This window comes from Lutra lutra, chromosome 8 (genome assembly GCF_902655055.1).
Source record: "Lutra lutra chromosome 8, mLutLut1.2, whole genome shotgun sequence".
Taxonomy (NCBI): domain Eukaryota; kingdom Metazoa; phylum Chordata; class Mammalia; order Carnivora; family Mustelidae; genus Lutra; species Lutra lutra.
Genome location: NC_062285.1, coordinates 16,154,601 through 16,176,025, shown reverse-complemented (window position 1 = coordinate 16,176,025; position 21,425 = coordinate 16,154,601). Strand labels below are relative to the sequence as shown.

General features: G+C 43.7%; 1 protein-coding gene across 3 annotated transcripts in view; it reads left to right on the top strand.

The window, feature by feature from the left end:
- Positions 1-21,425, top strand: part of KIAA1217 (KIAA1217 ortholog) — a 750,245-nt gene that overhangs the window by 341,483 nt on the left and 387,337 nt on the right. For 2 of the 3 annotated variants that reach the window (XM_047742844.1, XM_047742846.1), the window contains exon 4: positions 4,127-4,272. The exons of the other annotated variant lie outside the window; for it this stretch is intronic. The gene's annotated coding sequence lies outside the window, so the exon portion shown is untranslated. The remainder of the gene's footprint in view (positions 1-4,126; positions 4,273-21,425) is intronic. 3 annotated transcript variants of the gene reach the window in all.

Below are 21,425 nucleotides of genomic sequence, written 5' to 3'. Positions count from 1 at the left end.
CTGTGGTGCTTTGTTCCCACTTGTAGTTCAGCCTCCGGACAGGAATGACTGACGGGTGTGGGTAACTTCACCCCCAGGAGTCCATCGTGCTGGCCCAGGGCACCAGCCTCTGTCCCAGTTCTCATGGGCTTCCACATTGTCGAGTGGGTCTGTCATTGGTTTGGCACCTTTGCTTCCTTTTTGCAGTCTTTCATCTTACATATAAGTAAAGCATGTGTGAGATGCCAAAATCAAATTTTTCTAAAGAAAGATGGGGAAGAAGCAGGAGCTGCGGCGGCGGGGGAGGGGGTGGGGTGCGGGGGGGGGGGTTTCCCCTCACCCCTACCCTCCCCGTCCCATGCCCTTGCTGTTCCTGTGGTGCCACAGTCTGTCTCTGTGCTTCCCTCCGGTGGTGGCCTCCTGGTCACAGCAGGCGCGTGGCCGTACAGAGCGCTGGGTGTCACTCTGCCTCAGTTCTCATCCAGACCCCATTACTGACTGTTGGTACACCCTGAGGAAAAGGACCACCTCTCTCTCAGCCTTGGTTTTACAAAAAATAAAATTAAATAAGAGGAAGTGCTCAATAATCACTAGCTAGCTTCGTGGCATGAGTTTTAGGGCACTCTATGGACCTCTGCGTGTCCCGGGAGAGAATCAGTCTCCGTGTCTTGTCTAGCACGTCTTCGCGAAAGGGGAATAACGCTTTACGTTTTGAAGCATATGGACGCACGTCTCTCAGTATTTTATCCATTGAATGTTATTTAAATGATGCTTGCTTAATAGGTGAGGTGATAAAGTAAATTGACAGCCAAACGTAAATCTAAAATGACTAGTAGTTGCAACAGAAAAAGTTTCAGCTAGCTCGATATAGGGGAGAGGAGGTGAGTGGGGTCGCGGCTACCGTGAGTTTCTGCTTATGCAGGCGGTATCGTTCACAGGCAGGGATCTCAGGGGAAGGCTCTGTGATGCGTCTGTAGGCGCTTCATTTTATTGTGTTTTGCCTTATTGTACTTTGCAGATTTTGTGGTTTTTTTTTTTTTTTTTTTTTTTTTACAAAAATTGGGGATTGGGGAAATCCTGCATCCAGCAAGTCTGTTGGTGCCATTTTTCCAACAGCATTTGCTCAATTCATGTCTATGCATCACAGTTGGGTAATTCTTTCAATATTACAAACCTTTCCAGTGTTATTATATTTGTTATGATGACCTATGATCAGTGATCTTTGATGTTACTGTTGGAATTGTTTCAGGGCTCCAAAATGAAATGATTAAGTTAAGCAAAGAAGGCAAGTCAAAAAAAAGCATGGATAGGCTGAAACTCAGACCTCTTGCCTCCAGTTAGCCAAGTTAGGCATGCGAAGGAAAAGTTCTTGAAGGAAATTAAAAGTGCTACTCCAGTGAAGACATAAATGGTAAGAGCGAAACAGCCTGACTGCTGATAGGAAAAGAGTTTGAGTGGTCTGGAGTTAAAAGATCAAACCAGCCACGCATTCCCGTTAGCCAAAGCCTCATCCAGAGTAAGGCCCTGCCACTCTTCAAGAAATCTTTAATTCCATGGAGGCCAAGAGAGGTTAGAAGCTGCAGAAGAAAAGTTGGAAGCTAGCAGAAGTTGCTAGGTCGTCTTAAGGAGTCGTCTTCATAACATGAAAGTTTAAGGGGAGGCATCAGGGGCTGATGGAGAAGCTGTGGCAAAATATCTAGAAGATCTAGCTGAGATCGTTCATGGAGGAGCCTGAACTAAACAACAGATGTTTAGTGCAGACAAAACAGCCTCCCAGTGGAAGAAGATGCCATCTAGGACTCTCGTAGCTAGGGAGAAGCCAGTGCCTGCCTTTAAAACTTCAAAGGAGAGGCTGACCCTCTTGTTAGCATCTAAGGCAGCTGGGGACTTGAAGTTGAAGCCAATGCTTCTGGACCATTCTGAAAATCCCAAGAGCTCTTAAGAATTATGCTAAACCTACTCTGCTTATGCTCCGGAAATGAAACAAGGCCTGAATGACAGCACGTCTGTTCACAGTGTGGTTTGCTAAATATTTTAAGCCCACTTTTGAGACCTACTGCTCAGAGAAAGAATTCGGTCAAAACATGATTGCTCGTTGACAGTGCACCTGGTCACGCAGGAGCTCTGACGAAGATTCACAATGAGATCAATGTTGTTTTCATGCAGACTAACACAGCATCCATTTTGCAGCCTGTGGATCAAGGGGGTAAATTTGAATTTCAAGTCTTATTATTTATTATAAGAAGACTTATTATAAAAATAGATACTTCTATGACATGTCTTATAGAAATCTATCTTGGAAGGTTTTAGCTTCTATAGATAATTCCTCTGATGGATCTGGGTAAAGTTAGTTGAAAACCCCCTGGAAAGGATTCCCCGTTCTAGAAGGCATTAAGAACATTTGTGATTCATGGTAAAAGGTCAAAAGATCAATATGAACAGGAGTCTGGAAGATGTTGGTTCCAACCCTCATGCATGACTTTGAGTAATTCAAGATTTCAGTGGAGGAAGTAACTGCAGGTTACTGCAGTTGGAAATAGCAGGAGAGCTAGTATTAGAAGTGGATCCTGGGGGCACCTGGGTGGCTCAGTCAGTTGAGTGTCCAACTCTTGATTTCTGCTCAGGTCATGGCCTCAGGGTCATGGGATGGGCCCCGCGTCACTGCACTCAGTGAAGAGTCTGCTTCTCTCCTATCTCCCTCCCTCTCCCTCTGCCTCCCGCCGCCGATCTTGTTCTCTCTCTGTCTCTGAAATGAATAAATAAATCTTTTTTTAAAAAGTGGAGCCTGAAGATGGGGCTTGAATGGCCGCCATCTCATGATAAAACTTGAGCAGATGAGGGGCTGCTTCTTACGGATGAGCAAAGAGAGTGGTTTCTTGAGATGGAAGCTCTCCCTGATGAAGATGCTGTGAAAATTGTTGGAATGACACCAAGGGTTTCAAATACTATATAAACTACGTTAGTAAAGAAGCATCAGGGTTTGAGAGGATTGACTCCAAATTTTGAAAGAAGTTCTGCTGTGGGTCAGATGCTGTCGAACAGCTCTGCGTACTACAGAGAAATCGTCTGTGAAAAGAAGAGTCTGTTGATGTGGCAAACTTCATTGTTGTCTTATTTTAAGAAACTGCCAAAGCCATCCCAGCCTTTAGCAGCCACCACCCTGATCAGTCAGCGGCCATCCACATCAAGGCAAGACCTTCCATCAACACAAGAGTATGACTTGCTCAAAGTTCAGATGATGGTGATCATTTTTTTAGCAATAAAGTATTTTTAATGAAGGTATGTGCGTTGTTCTTTTAGACACAATGCTATTGCACTACAGTATATAACTTCTCTATGCACTGGGAAAGCAAAGAATTTGTTTGACTTGCTTTATTGTGACATTGGCTTTATCGTGGTCCCCTAGGAGTGAACATACCATGTCTCCAGAGTGTGCCTGTTTTCGAGGACCTGTTGAGTGCGCTTTGTCCACAGAACGTCTAAGAAAGATGTGTAACTTGAGGCTGGGCCTCAGGAGAGAAATCTAAGAGCTAATAGGTTCTAGTTAAGAATTGTCAGCTCTTTACACATGCCAGCCTTCCTGCCTGAAACACACTCCAGCTACCTTCACGGTTCATTCCCATCTCTCTAAGACCTTGGCTCAAATGTCAGCTTTGCAGGAAGACTTCCTGGCCACCTAATTTTAAGTGGCAAATGCCTGCTACTGAAGCCCTTCTTGTCCACCTTGTCTGTATCATATTTGTCCCATAATACATAACGTTATCTAAACTACTGTATATTGTACTTACTTTTATGTTTTATTTCACTTATGATACCCTACCTATTCACATGTATGCATGCTCCGTGCGGTCAGGGACTTTGGTCTGCTTTGCCTGTGTCTGTATCCCCAGCTGCTAGCATGGGGCCTGGCACATAGAAGCACTCAACAAATAGTTTCCAAGTGAGAAGATGAGCCCTTACGTATGCCTGACGCTAAGTACTTCCCATGTAGCATCGCAATTGATCTAGGTGAGAAAACTAAATTTAGGAGATGTAGCTGTGTAGTTAGTAACAAGAGCCAAGAAAAGGAATGAGATCTGCAGGGAGAGTGGTTAATGAAAAAGAGAAGAGGACCTAGACAAAGAACTAAAGCACGTCATCCTTTTAGACACAGGCAGTTGTGGACATGGACCCCACCTAAGAAAACAAGAAAAGCCGATCAGAGCAGGAGGAAAAACAGGCTGCTGTAGGGCAGACAGACCAAGAGGGAGGAAGTGTCCAAAGCTGTCGGATGCGACGGAGAAGTCGGCTTAGGTAAGGAGCCCAGAGTGATTGAGGGAGATTGTGTGTGTGGTCTGGCCTCCTTTGTCTGCTGCACCTGGTCCAGATTCACTGCTGACAAGCCTCTTAACCAAAGTAAGTGTTGTTCTCTAATAACTCATTATGCCATAATAACTTTGTATCTCGAGCTGCTCGGACAAACCATATTGCAAGGATGTAAATGGCACAGTTTACTTTTAAGCAAAAAGTAGATGATTGGTATACAGTTCAGTGGTGCCCAGACTTTGGAATGTTGTGATAACATTGGAGGGGGAGAAATGGATCACTGAAACATTAGACTCCTCGCAATCATCTAGTCATTGTGCTCAATTCAGAAAGGTTAGTCCAAGCACTGGGAATGAATAAATTAAGAATCACTTAGGAGAGGGGCGCCTGGGTGGCTCAGACGGTTAAGCATCTGCCTTTGGCTCAATCATGATCTCAGGGTCCTGGGTTGGAGCCCTGAACCCCACATCGGGCTTCCTGCTCAGCAGGGAGCCTGCTGCTGCCTCTCCCTCTGCCTGCCGCTCCCCCTGCTTATGCTCGCTCCCACTCACTCTCTTTCTCTCAAATAAATAATTTTTTTTTTTAAAGAATCATTTAGGAGACATGAAACCCAGACAACAAGATCACTGTGTTGGTTTGGTTTGTGGTCTTCAGTGCGAGTCAGAAGTCTTTTTGGAAAAGATAGGACTTCAGTCCTTTGCCACCAGCAATTTGCCCCATTGTGGGCTCTGTGATTTGCCCTGCCTCTCCATTTGCCATGAATCACTTTTCTGAAAATCTGGATTGAAGCAGAGAAAACAGCTCTCCTGGTGGTGCCAAGGAGTAGTCTGAAAAGTTTTTAGCGCCTTTGGTAATCTTCATCAACCTCCCCATCCCACGCCACAAGTAAATACACCATCATGCAGTTGCAGTTTTAAAATAGGCTCGTTAGGTTAGGTTACTTTCAGGCAAGTCCCTTGGCTGCCCTCACTGTTCCCTCCCTTACCCCCACCCCCACCCACCCCACCCCCTGCCCCAGGACACACACACCTGACACCGGGCAGGTGAGTCTCTGAGATATGGTGTGTGGTGCTGGTTAACAGAGTAAAGCTTTCAAGGGGGGAGATTACTAAAATCAGGTTGGAAGTAACTTTAAAACGGAACTTCAACAAAGGAGGCTTTTTTCCCAGGGCCAACTCTGCCTTGGGCGGTTGAGCAAATTAGGCATTCCTTTTGCTTCTGACAGTATTTTAAAACTGGAGAGCCTCCCTCAGTTATGGAGGAAACAGAAACTCATTCATTATCAGACTGACATTAGCCAGAATATTTTAATGTCAACAAAGACATTTGAATGATTGTTAGCCTAATTATTTCTTATATCCCCTTTGGAAGTTCCCCTGTGTACAAGATTTTAAATAAGGAGTATGTCCAGATTGATTCTTTTTTTGTTCTCGTAAGAATCCCAAATTTTATCAAGGATGCAGTCTAATTGAACTTGGAATAAAGCTTTGGTTTCATATTTTCTGGCTAATGTTCCATAAATGTCATAACTTTGCTATTTAATAGGGAGTGTGTTTTTATGTAATAGATATGCCAAACATTAATGAAGGGAAGAAGAGAGAGAATGAGTGAGAAATGCCAGCTCAAGCTTAAAGACATCAAAATTAGCAATAAAAATGGAAGTTTCTTATCCCCGGGAAGGGGAGGGAGATCGTCACAGATCTAAGAGCAGATGCAGCCTGATCCCCACTTCCGGTTTTCCATGAGGGACTCTCGGTGCCCTTGACCCACGTGTTCAACTGCCTCATGCCTGGTCCCTTCGTGGATTCCCTGGGGACTGTGGTGCTTCCTCACCTAAGTGGCAGTGAGGTCTCCTGTGGGTGCGAGACCCACAGGCCTGGGTCTTCCTCATCACACTGTTCCCCAAGACTTGGGTTAGAGGCCTTCATCCAATTTGGAGATTAGTGTGGCATCTTCATGGTATCCAAACTCAGCAAATCTGTTCCTCTCTAGATGAAAAGGTTTAATAGCAACTGTCCCTTAGGGTGGCAGAAAAGAATCATCCTGATTTAGTTGGAAGTAGGAGTCTTAGAAAATTTTCAAGAAATGTAGTTTTATTCATTGGAAAGATGTATAATAACTAGGGTCAGGTTAAATCTGGGCCCAGTGGCCGGTCTTTCAGAAGCTACTTAGACACATCTTTGAGAATAGTCTGTTTTTAATATATTGTTTATATGTTTTTCTGAAGGTCTCAGGTAAGGATTCTTGGAACGTCCTGTCTTACAGTCTGGACATTCCTCTACAGCTGGATGTTCTTCGTGATTTATTAGGTATTAGGTATTTATTTCAGTTGTAAATTTTACATACTATCAAGTGATTCTCACATTCCTTACCAAAAGAGTCCAAATATATGACACTTTCTGATGGTTACATTGGACCCCAAGTTCTCCCTGCTCTCACACTGGTTGGGCAAGCGTAACATGTCTTTGAATGAATGAGTTAGTGAATGAATGAATGAATGAATGACCAAAGGCCAGAAAGTCAGTCCTCGTTCTGTTGAGTTGGCTTCACTTTATTCCACGTGCAGAGGCAGACTTTCGAATTCTGACCGTCTCCTTCATGCCACCTACAGAGGCTCATTTGTATAATCTCAGCCCCTGTCTTAGTTCAGGATCTGATAACAAAATGCCAGAAATAACGGAAATCATTTCTCACAGTTCTGGAGGCTGGAAGTCTGAGATCAGGCTGCCGGCAAGGTCGATTTCTGGTGAGATCCCCTTTTCTAGGATGCAGACAGCCCCCTTTTCATGATGTATGCCGCACGTGGCACAAATAGCAGAGAGCCCACTGGGGTCTTTTTTGGAAGGGCACTAGTCCCATTCATGAGAACCCGACTCTTATGACTGAGTCACCTCCCAAAGGCCTTGCCTTCTCTAATACCATCACCCTAGGGCTTGGGATTTCCGCCTAGGAATTTTGGAGCAATGCACACATTCAGTTCCTAAGAGCCACAGAGGAAAGCATATTATGCTATACTCAAGGGTTTATTCCATCCTGGCAGTCTTCTTGCTCACGGTGACAGATCTCAGCGCTTTTTTCACATCTACACATTTAGAAGTGAGAAGGTGACGAGCTTCCTGGCTGCACGGGGGTTAGAAACAGTATGTTGTGAGTGGTTTTCTCTGTCAAGTCAGAGCTGTGTCGAAGCTCCCAGGGCTTCCCGTGATGGGATAAAAATGGAGCAGAGCAGCTACTGGGTTCCCAAGCCAAGGAAAGGGACAGTCCACTTCTAACAAGGTAGCCCCAGTGTCCTTTTCCTGGGCTCACTCATCCATTTCCCATTCTACATCCCGCAGGAGCCCTGCGGCTGTGTGGCACCAGACAGACTGCAAGGGTTAGGTGGAGAATGGGTTTTCCCCCCAGAGAGGGAGGCTTCTGGCTTTGGGAAGTCAGGGATGCCAAGCTTGAGGAGTCATTTTCCAGCCTGTGATCTTGGCTTCTGTGTGTCTGAGCACCGTTTTGGCCACTCTGTCTTTGCTTTGTTCTCTGTCCCTTCTATCAGGAAGACCCTATTCCTCCACTGAGATCCGGTAGACTGAGAATGCTTTCTTAAACAGGTCTTCTCTAGATTTTCCAAACAGAGCTAATCTTCCTTTCCCTCTGCCCCCAGTGCCACAAATCACACTGGATTCTAGTCTCTGCTTTCCCATCTCTCCCAGAGAGCATCTGTGGGGATGGACGGTAAGTGCTTCCGCAGGAGGGACATCTCTAATCCACACTGGGTCCCCAGCCCCCAGCGTAGAGTGGCTGTCTTCGAGAAGTCTGTGAGTGATTCAAAATCAGGCAACAACTTTACAATCACAGAGCCTCTTCCTAACATTCTTAGCCTTGCTTTAAAGACGCTAAGTAGCCTAGAAGGAATTTCTCAAAAGTACAAGCAAATTTACTTATAGAATGGCAGCTCATGGCCGCTCTGTGATGTGTAACATTGTGGCTGGAAAAAAAATCAAAACAATAACCAGAAGTCATTAAAACATTAGTCACCTGTGTAGATTATTTCTGGATTCACAGCTCGACGTGCCACCTGCCGAGGATTTCCCTGATTATATTAGACTTAACGACTGTCTCCAAGCCTTTTTCCAAAACCAAGAAATTACGTTTCCTGCCTTTAAACTCCTGTCTGTTTCAGGTACAGTGAGATGAGATTCCCACAGCAAGTCCTTTTGTATGCAACTGTTCTACGAAACATTTATTTGTTCCTGTGAGTTTTTAAGGTATTAAATCTGATATCCGACAACTGACTGTGTGATTATCAGTCTTGGCTCACACATTGCTCCACTGCATATCAGAATGAGGCTTTCTAGAATCTGAACGATGGGTTGAAGTCATTTCATATATTCCCTGGAGGTCTTAAAACCATGATTTCTTCAACAACATGCTCAGCACACTTGCATTGTCATCATTTAAACGAACACAAATGCTATTTTCTTATGGTGTCATGATTGTTACCACGACTTTCTTTTTCTAAGAGTAGAAAAAAAAAAAATCTGTCCTGCTCTCCTCGGGAATGAGTGGGAAGTCCCCACAACTTCTAATTACCAGGGGTCAGTGTCAGGGGCCATTGAAAGGAAACGCATTGATGTTATCCAGAAGGCTGGCGAATATGCCAGATTGCACAGAGTGAGGGGAATTCTCATGAGCGTGACACCTGCTCCCCAAGTCTTGTGCATGCGCAGGTGTTGTGACCTTGGGGTGTCTGTTGAACTGGTGGTTATTTGGGACATGGAGATCATACTTTGCAATAAGTGTGTTTTGGTAGGAAATAAAGCAAAAATACGTGTGTAGGTAAATACTAACAGTCCGCTGAACTGGGAACTTGGCTTCTTGTCCTGAGCACCTGCCCCATTGCAGCTGCCCAGACAGAGGTGAGGACTGCCTCCTCCCCACACTGACTGACCCTTAGAGACCAGCACAGGCCTGGTGTCATCAGGAGACTGTCTGGTGGGGTCAAGGGCTTAGGCAGGCAGGTGGTTTGAAAGGTCTGAACTTGTCTTCCACTGTCCTCTATGAGGTCACGTTAAGATCAGACTAGGGCTTCGAGAGGCTCACTGCTTTCCTGTTCTCTCAGTAAAATGAAGGGGCTACTTCCTTGTCATCCAAAGCCAGTGTCTCCTGTCCTCACAGAAGCCTGCTTACCCACTCCTTCCACTATTATCTTTATCTTCATCCCCTCCCCGTCTCCTTTCTTTCCTGCCCTCATTAACCATGGGCTCATGGTCTTTTTTTTTTTTTTTTTAATCTTTGCCAAACCCTTCCTCCCTTAACCTGGGGGCCACCTCCAGCCGCAGCCCTGTTCACTCTGCACGTCAGCCAGATTCCTCCAAAGCCCTGCTTTCACGTAATTCATGTACCTCCTTGCCTCCCTCTTACTCTTTTTTTTTTTTTTTAAAGATTTATCTATTTGAGAGGAAGAGAGCGAGAACATGAGCAGGGAGAAGTGTCAGAAGGAGAGAGAGAGAGGAGCAGACTCCCCGCTGAGTAGGGAGCCACGCTCAGGGCTCAATCCCAGCACCCTGAGATCGCAGCCTGAGCCGAGAGCGAGAGTCGGATGCTTAACCAACTCAGACACCCAGGCACCCCCCACACACACTTTTAACCATCTCCAATCCTGTTTTGATCCTACCACCTCACCAAAACCACAAAATCATTAAGACATTGGTGATTAGAAAGTTGAACATAGCCTTCCTGTGCAACCCAGAAATTGCACTCCCAAGAGAAATGAAAACTTTTGTTCAGACAGCAGTTGCTTGCGAATGTATATGACGGCTCCGTTCATGATCAGCAAACACTGAAAGGAACCAACATGTCCTTCCACCGCTGAACGGATAAACAGGTTGTGGTTAGAGCTGCACAAAGCACTACCACTTAGCAGGGAACAGGAACGAGCGAGTCACGTAGGAATCGATAATAACATGAATGATCTCTGCATACAGTTTGCTGGGCCCCAAAGGCTGCATAACGCGTGATTCCATGCGTGGCATTTTGAAAAAGACAAACCTCTCAGAATGGAGACAGATCAGTGGTTTCCTAGGAGTTGGGGAGAAAGACTGAGCTAATGGGACAGCATGAGGCAAACTCGGGGGACGGGGGAGATAGAACTGGTCTGTATCATGACTGTGGTGCTGGGCACATAACTCTGTGCATTTGTCAAAACCCAGAGAACTCTACAGCACAGGTGTATCTTGCTGTTTATAAATTTCTTTGAATAGCAGCTGGGATGGAGGGGATTCCCCTGAGTGGAATCCAGACTAACACATGGAGACATGAAATGTACGCATGATTTCCATAGCTCCATGGGGCTACGTGCTGCCTTCAACTGCATTTAACAGCCCGGGCCTTTGGCACACTCTCTTCCCTTAGCTCTCCAGATAACACCTCCTCCACTTTTCTCTGACTTAATTAGCTTTCCCTTCTCACACTCCCTGGCAAGGTCTTCCTTCTCTACTCACCATTCCACCTCCCAAGTTCTCCCTGTCAACCTCATCCCCTCCCATGGTCACAATTATTAAATATTCCAATGAATCTCCAATATGTTTCCCCACAGGGACCCCTCTTCGGAGCTCCAGACTGCCATATGCTCCCACCTATTGGGGGAATCCACTGTGGACTGAACTATCCCAAACTCAGCTTAGCATCCAGGGCCCTCAGCTCAATAAAGACCAAGAACTTGGCCATCATCCTTAACCTCCGTCTGTCTCTCCTCTCCCTGCCCCTCACTGCCGCTAACCACATCTCATGCTCTCTTGAATCCATATGTCTGCTCCTTTTCCACTGACTTCCATGGCACCACATTGGTCCAAGCCACCACCAATCTATTATCTATCCTGCAACACTTCTGTTTGGCCACTGGCAGCATCTTCTTCCAAACGTCTGTGCCCTGCAGCTGGGGTGATCTTTCTAAAACACAGTAAGTTGCATTCCTCTGCCTGTGGTTTCCCATTGCTTTTATAATGAAGCCCAAATTCCTCAGCGCATCCTACCAGGCTCTGCATGGTTTGGCCCTGTGTGACCTTCGGTCTTTATTCCCCACTGTGCTTCCCCACTCTCTGCATCCAGCTCCACCAGCCTTCTTTCTTCCCACGGATGCATCAGGCTCTTTTCTACTTCAGGCCCTTTGCATATGCTGTCCCCTTCCCCTGCCCAATAATCACCAATATTTACCTGGCATTCAGCTTCAGTGTCACTCCCGGGGAAGCCTCGCAGGACCTTAAATAGCTTTGCTTCTCTCATTGCGTGTTTTCATAGTTTTTCTTTCTGAGCATTCATCTTCAATATCCAACCCCCTTCTCTAAAACAGAAAGCAGGAAATGGACCTAGCTAGTTCATGGCTATCTCCCCAGGGCTAAGGGTGATGTGGAACACATTGCAGGTACGTACTGAGTCAATATCTGTTGGAAGGAAGTGACAACCGAGTTAGTAATTGTAGTAAAACACAGCACAATGAATTGTATATGGGTAATGGGGAGCGATTGAAGGCATCAGTGCATGCAAAGTCTAGGAGAAAATGTGTTAAATGGTACCGGTTTGGCAGTCATGTGAAGGGCGGGTTGGGGACACCTAAAACATGGAGATTATAGTGGGATAGGCCAGGCATAGAGTCATAAGCATCAGGATTAGAATGGTGACAGTAGGAATGGGGAGGACAAGTATATATAGGATTTGATGACCAGTTATATTTGGAAATGAGAAGGGAAAAAAAGTCAGTTCAGAAATTAGGGCCTGCTGATTTGCGAAATAAAAATAAATTAAGAAAAGTGAACTGGGTTGCAGAGGAAGCTAATGATGTCAAGTCAGTAACTTGTCATGGGGACCATGAGACTTACACAGAAGAATTCTAAGTGGCCAACAATACAGAAGTCATATTTCAAAGACTGTCTGCATACCTTTTTTTCCAAATCAGGACCATCTGCAAGGGAAGCTGAAATGAAATTGTTATTTATGTAAATCGTCTTCTCTGCAGGTGGTCTCCTGGTCCTGGGGAGGGGGTTGGGGAGCTGTGTGAAGCCAGGCCTCATTTCACACACAGTCATTGTCATAGCACCACTGGGTGGTCTGCCTGGGACCGTAAGCTGCAGATTGTCCTATCCCAGGGCCATCATATGTCTTCTGCTTGCACTCCCCCAGCTGCCACCCATCCTTGGCGGAGATGACCCAGAATGAAGGATGGTTAGCCCCAGACAATAATGCAGTGACGCGTGAGTGTGTACCGACCTGGTAAACTCTGCTTTTCTGAGCAGCTGTCAGTAAGGCACATGGGAGTCTAGGACTGCAGGAGAGTTTCCAGAGACCGGTCCCACTGAGGGGCTGAGATCTCACCCACGCGTGGAGGAGATGGAACTGTTTTCGCCTAACTTAACCGATCAGAAACGTAAGAGGGGTTTTAGACTCCAGAGCATAAAGGAAAGAAGATGGTCTGAAAACGGGTCTCAGGTGAGGGGGGGGGGTCACAGCAGCTGGCGCTCTCACGGACAGGAGCCATGGGGACGTCCCTTCAAGGTCCTCTCCTTGCCTGCCTCACACCAGCAACCAACCTGCCAGGTCTCTGTGTCTTATTTCAGGGGTCTTCAAACCTATTAGGTGTCTTCATCAGCCCCACCAGGATTCAGGGCTATGAGGCTGCTATTGTGGTAGTTACATGGGTAACAAGCCCAAAGTTGTTACTCTAGTTGGCCAATAACTTCTGAGGGCAGCATGTGCACGTCTGTCTCAGGGACGAGAAACAGAAGGTTTCTCTGCACGTGGCGGCCTTCTGGGTGAATGTTCGGATAGAACCCAGAGAGAACTCTCTGTAACTACCAGTGCTAAGCTAGGGAGACAGCCATAATGCACTCCTAATTTGGACAAATTCACTTCCCCCCAATATATGCCATGCTTTTGGCCCAAAAATGATAAAAAAAAAAATCAGCAACAAAATAAACATAACCTGATGTTGCCAAACTATAGTGTACTCCTTCTCTAGACAGATCCTCAACTTCTACTGTGAAAGGATGGCTTTCAACTCAGTATCTTACGTAAGGCTAGCACTTAATCTATGAAGCGAATATTGCTCTTAGAAAGTTGCCTTAAAGGGAAGAAATACCATTAACTCTTCTCTTCCCAAACTATTCTTTAAATATATTAACTCTTGAGCGCCTGGGTGGCTCAGTGGATTAAGCATCTGCCTTTGGCTCAGGTCATGATCCCAGGATCCTGGGATTGAGCTCCGTATTGGGCTCCCTGCTCAGTGTGGCGTCTGCTTCTCCCTCTTCCCCTCCCTCTCATTCTGCTCTCTGTCTTTCTTTCTTGCTCAGATAAATAAGTAAAAATCTTTTAAAAATATATTAGTTCTGAAACAAAGGATGTATTTCTAGTTAAGTGCAGTTTATAGTATTCAGATGTCAATTATCCCTGATATTTTGCTTTTTCATTTTCTCCCTTTTAGTGTCAGTTTTAAGCCAACTGTTTCTCTGACATTTTCTTCATCAAATGGCCTAGAAAAAGAACATTTCAGCTAGGTAGCCCTGTTATTAGCTACTCCAAGAAAACACATGCAAAAAACATGTCCAAGGGACCTGGTGAATGTTTAGTATCAGGAACTTCCTGGCCATTTGGTTGGACATTTTAGCCCTTCTGACAAACATTCTTGAAGGTTTAATGGTTTTTCTTTTCCAAAAAAAAAAGAAAAAAAATCCACATAATTATTATTCAAAAAAACTAAAACAAACCAACAAAATGCAGTCTGTCCAAACAAATCACAGTAACAGCCAAGGTTAAAATATGGTCACGGCTTGGCCAAAACAGTCAAAACAGCCCAAACAGCCCCTGTGTGTTATTAGCATCCATTGTTGCAGAAACCGAGCGGACAGGACGCCAGAGAAGAGATGCGTGGGCGTGGGTACACAGTCCTGGCTCAAGTCCCTGCTGCTTTTCCCTAATGGTGATTAGTGGAGTTGTAGAATGTATTTGTGACTTACTCATGGAAATTCTCTGACAAATATAAGTACTGTACAAAAGTTTCGTTAAAATTAGTGTTAAGTAGGATCCTTGGGCAGCTCAGTCAATGGAGAGTCTGCCTTGGGCTCAAGTCATGGTCTTGGGGATTTGGTATCGAGCCCCACATGGGGCTCCCTGCTCAGCAGGGAGTCTGCTTCTCCCTCTCCCTCTGCCCTTTCCCCCCGCTCCTGCTTTCTCTCTTTCTTTCAATAAATAAAATCTTCACATACATTCATACATAAATAAAATGAGTTGTAAGTATTTGGATCCCCTTTCTGTGCATGTTGGGGCAACTGTCTAGGGCATCTAGGGCATAGAAATAGGTCAGAATCACTGGTGGGTGCTTAAATCCAGGATTTAAATGTGATTTTTAGAACGTTTGCAATTTTTATTTATTTATGTTTTGCTTACACATTATTGTTGCTGTGCTTGGGAACTAAGTTAACATGTAGACTGCAGTCATCTCTAGGTATTGTGAGACAATTCAGTGATTCAAGTATACCGATGCAAGTATTAGGTTGAGTCATACGAAATTGCAACCAGTAGATGATTTTGTTTATAAAAATGACAATTTCATAATGTTTAGCCTAGCATTTTTCACTTGGAAATTGGTCATATTGTGCTTTGAAATGTATTTCATTTGCCTTTACTTTTGTACTTTTACATTTTGTCACAATAGTTTGTTGTTGTTGTTGTTTTTTAAGATTTTATTTATTTATTTGACGGAGAGAGATCACAAGTAGGCAGAGAGGCAGGCAGAGAGAGAGAGAGGAGAAAGCAGGCTCCCCGCCAAGCAGAGAGCCCGATGCAGGACTCGATCCCAGGACCCTGAGATCATGACCTGAGCCGAAGGCAGAGGCTTATTAACCCACTGAGCCACCCAGGCACCCCAGTCACAATAGTTTATTTATCTTGGATGTTGGATTCCTTGTGTAAAATGTGATTCATTCAGGCAGCAGGGAATGAGCATACTCAATTAGTGAGCATGGGATTTCTTTTCTGGGTGATGAAAATGGTCTGGAATTAAATAGTGGTGGTGGTTGCCTGCTTTGTGAATATACTAAAAACTACTGAATTGTACAGTTGAAGAGGGTCAATTTTATGATATATGAATTAATTATATCCTCATTTTAAAAAATTATCCAAAGGTATACAGCTTGGGAAGGAAGAAATAAAACTCTTTGTTTGCAGATGACATGATCATCTATACAGAAAACCCAAAAGAACTAACAAAAGTCTTGGAATTAATAAGCAGTTACAGCAAAAATGCAAAGTCTATTGTTTTCCTCTATACCAGCAACAAACAGTTGGAATTTGAAATTAAAAAAAAAAATCACAATGCCACTTACCATTAGCACTCCAAAAGTGAAATTCTTAGGTATAAACCTAACAAAATATATACAAGGTCTATATGAAGAAAATAACAAACTCTGATGAAAGAAATCAAAAAGGATAAATAAATAAAGAGATATCCCGTATTTACAGACAGGGAGATTCAATCCCTTCAAGAGGTCAGTTCTTCTCAATTGATCTATAGATTCAGTACAATCCAAACCAAAGTCCCAGCAAGTTATTTTATGGATATTGGCAAACTGATAAAACTTATATGGAGAGACAAAAGACCCGGAAGAGCCAACACATTACTGAAGAACATTGGATACAGCCTGCCCTTGGGGCTTACCAGAAAGCCACAGTAACCAAGACAGTGTGGTACTGGCAAAAGGAGACAAACAGATCAGTGGAACAGAATAGAGAGCCTGGAAATAAACCCATATACACAAAGCAATGGATCTTTGACAAAGGAACAGAGGTAATACAATGAAAAAAAAAAAAAAAACAAATGTTGTTAGGACAACTGGACGTCCACATGCAAAAAAATAAATCCAGACACAACCTTACATCCTTCACAAAAATTAACTCAAAATGGATCATAGACCTAAATTTAAACTACAGAACTATAAATCTCATAGACTGTAACATAGGAGAAAATCCATATGACCTTATGTTTGGCAATGGCTTTTTACCTACAACACCAAAGGTGCGATCCATGCAAGAAATAATTGATAAGTTGGGCTTTATTAAAATTAAAAACTACTGCTTTCTGAAAGACAGTGTCAAGAGAATGAAAAGACAAACCACAGACTGAGAGAAAATATTTGCGAAAGACACATCTGATAGAGAACCATTATCCAAAATATACAAAGAATTCTTAAACTCAATAATAAGAAAATAAACAACCCAGTTTAAAAACGGACAAAATATCTGAGCAGACATCTCATCAAAGAAGAAACACAAATGGTAAAAAGTGCATGAAAAGATGCTCAATATCATATGTTGTTAGGGAATTGCAAAATAAAACAATGAGATGCCTGCCTAAACCTGTCAGGCTAGTTAAAATCCAAAATACTGACAACATCAGATGCTGGGGAAGATGTAGAACCACAGGAACTCTCATTCACTGCTGGTGGAAACGCAAAATGGTACAGCTGCTTTGGAAGACAGTTTGACAACCTCCTGCAAAACTAAATATATTCTTACCATACAATCCCACAACCGAACTTCTCAGTGTTTTCTCCAATGAGCTGGAAGGTTTTATCTACACAAAACCAGATGCTTATAAGGGCTTGGTTCATAATCGAAACTTGGAAACAACCAAGATGTCCTTTAGTAGGTAAGTGGTTAAACAGTGGTATATCCATGCAGTGGAATATTATGCAGCAGTAAAAAGAAAAGCACTCTCAAGTGGTGAAAAGACATGGAGGAAACTTAAATTTTACCAAGTGTAAGAAATCAATATAAAAAGGCTGCCTAGTATATGGTAACAATTATATGACATTTTGGAAAAGGCAAAACTGTGGAGACAGTGAAAACATCAGTGGTTGCTAGGAGCTGAAGAAGGGAGGGATGACGAGGCCGAGCACAGAGAATTTTTAGGGCATCAACTCTATTCTGTATGATATGATAGCGGTGGGTAATCATACGTCTGTCCAAACCCATAGAATGTACAACACCGAGAGTAATCCTAAATGTAAACTGTGGACTTGGAGTGATAATGTTGTGTCTGTGATGGTTCATCAGTTGTAACAAGTGCCCCATTCTGATGTCACTGTTGACAGTGTAAGAGGCCATGCATATGGTGGCAGGAGGTGTATGGGACCTCTGTACTTTATGTTCAGTTTTGCTGTGAACCTCACTACTCTAAAAGTAAAGTCTATGAAGAATGGATCCATACCCAGAGAGAAAATGGTAAGCTTGATTTTTTTTAAACATCTTGTTGAGGGTGCTGTGTATCTCACTTTACCCATTACAGAGTGCTGCCTGGAATAATCATAGGAGCTTCCCTCAGACACATTCCTCTCTGTTTCAATTTTGGAATAGTTTTCAACTTGGAATTTTATGAAGACACCAAAAGAAGTGTTGACAGTGACTCACCTCCTGCCACCATAGGATGACAATTACACACATTTTATTTTATAGTTGTGTAAAAACAAATACACATGGCCAGCTAACTAGAATACATCTACGAAGTCCTGGGTTTGGGTCTCAATTGAAATTCTATGGGCTCACAGAAACAAACAAACAAACAAACAAACAAAAAAAAGGAGTAGCAAGAGGAAACCCAAGAGAGAGTTCCAGAAAAACAGGCTCAGGAAACACCAGGGTAGTACAAAGCATCACATCCCAGAGAACACTAGCGGACAGTTAAAATAGAAAATGGCAGTGTAAGGGTCAGCCAAATGGAGTGGGTTCAGGAGAGGGAAGGGTGGATGGAGTAAGGGTTTGTGCTCAGAGACATTCATGGACCAAAGAGGGCACATCTTTTTAATGAGCCCTTCCTTCAGCTTATCCCATAGATGAGGACAGAGCCCTTAAGAGCAGCGAGCTGGGACAGATGGAGATAGGCTTCTAGTTTCCTTCTGCCCGAGAAACCAGTAGTGTCTGCTCTTATCGAGGATAGAAACTGTTTCCATTCCAGCCCCACTGAAATCTGGTCACAGCAGATGCAGGTCTCCCTGTCGCCCCCTCAGCAGGGCTGCATTGCTTCTGTGTGGGAGGGTCTGATTCTGTTCTTCAGCAGGTCTTTCTGGAATACCTGCTACGTTGCCAGTGCTCTTCTAGGATATGGTGGCGAAGAAACAAAGAGAAGGCTAAATCCTGCCTTCGTGAGGCTTTCAGCCTACGGTGGAAGTCCTGGCGGTCATCGACCACAAGGCACATGTGCATCTGGAAAACTTGCCCTGGGCAGAGCCCGGGGGTGGGAAACAGGGGAAGTGCTCGGGCTTTGCAGTGCAGGAGGAGGACCTCCATCTGGGCAGAGAAGACCTTCCCAGGAAAGTGGCATGGGACTGAGGCCTGAAGGAAGCGTAGTAGGGGTTACTAGGAAACTGGAGACCAATTCTTGGCCCAGGGAACATGGCGATGGGATGGAACTTTGCGCCACAGGTTTAACAACATCCTCGTCACCCATCAGGAGATGGCAGTTTATGTAACCTGCTCTTTGTAACCACTTCAGTACATGAGGGTGTCCGAAGTGTTAGTGATCAATCTATCATTGCATTTTGCCTCCTTGGTAACAGAACTCAGGCTCGTGGCTGACGTCATGGTATCTGGAGAAGAGATGCCTTTTTTTTTAAGCCTTCCTCAAAAGTTATGGCTTTACAACTACAGCCTAACCAAGGAGATATGTATGGTTTATCGCAGAACTTCAGAAAAGCATCTTTAAAGCTGGGGGTGGGAGTGGAGGGAGCAAAGAACATCTTTTTCCCTCTTTCCTTCCTCCTGCCTAGAATTCAGATCTAATGGTTGGAGCTCCAGTAGCCTTTTTGGACCATGAGACAATTGGAGTCCAAAAGCCCACTCTCAAAATACTAAATTATAAAGATAAAGTGCGACCGTGTCCCTGATCTTGTGGCTCTCCCATTCAAGCCCCGAATTACCTATGAGCTGACACTTTTTATTCACCAAAACAAAAGTCTTGTGTTTTTATGCTCCAGCTATGGGGGTGACGACTCTCAGTAACCTTTAGTTTAATGAGAAGCAAGGAAATAGATTGTCATTGAGTATCCCAGCTTGTCTTGCCATTCTGTTATCATGTACTCTATGCCAGATGACAGCAGAATCCATCCCAACCTCCTGTGACCAGTTTTCATTTTTTCTGCCTTGATGTAGAGAAGAACACCAAATCCTCTCGGAGGGTCCACCCAGCTCTTTGATCTGTCCTTGAACAGTATATTTTGCAAGTGAACATCTTGTCACATCAGAGCTCCCAGCAGTAGTGAACAACATCCCAGCTTTTTAATCCCTTCCAACTCATACAAGGAAGGAAGAGTATTGCTTAATGTTTCAAAGGGGAAGGACAGTACCGGCAAGGTGCTGGCTGGGAAAACAGTGTGTAAGTTGCTTTTTGCTAGTCGTGGAGCTAAAAAGTAAAAAAGAAAAAAGATAAACAAAAAATTAATGGTCCGGTCACATATTCCACGATATAGGAGGTGGTGGAATGGAGTTCTCCAAGCAAAGACGAGTCTGGGTCTCCTCTAGGAGCAGGTCCAGAGTCTCCGCATACCTCACTTACCCAAGCAGAAGAAGAGAGAGAACAAGAGATAAACAGCCAGGAAGCCTGCAGGTGTCAGATTTGACCTCTCATCCCAAGGCAGGCAGAGTATTTTAATTCATCTACTGGGTGTGAGCAACTTTGTAACTGGGGAGCAGTAGTGGGGGGTGGGTAGAGAGGGGCTTATATATATATATGAAATCACACATGTTCAGAAAAATAGTAACTTTGATTGAGGCAGGGCTGGAAATGCTAGGATTACCTCACGGCCAAAAATATTTAGGTGGCAAAAACGGATAAGGACATCTGACAGTTATGTTATTAACTAGAATTCAATGACTGAAGGGCTCTCAAGATTAGAAAGACATAGCGTTTGGATAGTAAATAAGAACTGGAGGGAAAAGAAAAAGATATGGTATTTTTAGTTTTAAAAGATATTAGCAAAATGCATCTTAAGAATTTACTGCCCAGAAAGTGTAGCTTAAAACCATGGTGAGAGAGTTGAACAAATATTAAGAGAAGAGTAACCTTTAAGCCAACTAAAGGTTAGAAAAACAAGGAGCAGAAATCATGTTTTACTAACTCAATTGCTTTTTTATGGAATGATAAAACTAATGGACAAGGAGAATGCAGTGGGTGTAATATATCTGAACTTTCGAGAAGCCATTATTGCCATGTCACTGAATTTTACTCGATAAGTCAATTCAGACTTGCCACGATCTAAATATGTTCCCTAAATTAAAAAGTTGATGAAAATCTGAACAACACCTAATGAGGAATGATGCGGGAGGCTTGCGAGAAAGTCAAGTGCTCTCCAAACTGGCTGTAGCTTGAATTTCACTTTGAAACTCTTCTCATTCATGATCAGAGGTGGCTCAACACCAGGAGAAACAACAAAGGAAACACACAAAATGCTACTATGGGTGTTTAAAGAAGTCAGTGTCACAAATAGAAAGAAACTTACCAACTCTTTTGTTTATCTTCCCAGTTGCATTTTAATTTTTTTCATTGTGACCACTACCTTGTTTTATGTAAGTATTTAAGTTTATTTTTAGTTGAATTGTGGTCTTTTTTTTTTTTTTCTTCCTTTTTGAAAAAGATGCTTAAGGTTGCTGGGTATATTACTGAGCAGTATTTACACGGACCTACAGCTAAATGCCTCCCACTTTCCGTCACCAATTCTCTGGGTGAGTTGCACTGGAGAAATCCAGCAGGAAGGAATAAATGGCGACTGGCGGGGGGAGTGAGCATCCCCTAACCAGAATCTGAAAGCAGCAGAGATGCAGATGGACAGTCAAGGGGAAATGAAGAATGTCGAAAAGGAGACAAAAAAGCTTAAGCGTGAAAGAAAGGAGATGAGTGATCCAGGGAATAAATACAAAAAGAACCAGGAATAAGAAGAAAAATTTGGGGGGGTATAATAGCTAAAGGAAGAACTGGGCACCTGTCGAAGGGATCAAGGACAGCAACAGAGGGTTCGGTTTCGGAACAATTTGGAATTGGTGATAATTCAAATAAAAATTCCATTTGATTGTTGCTAATTCATTCAGATTTTTTTCATTCAAAAAATAATTTTAAA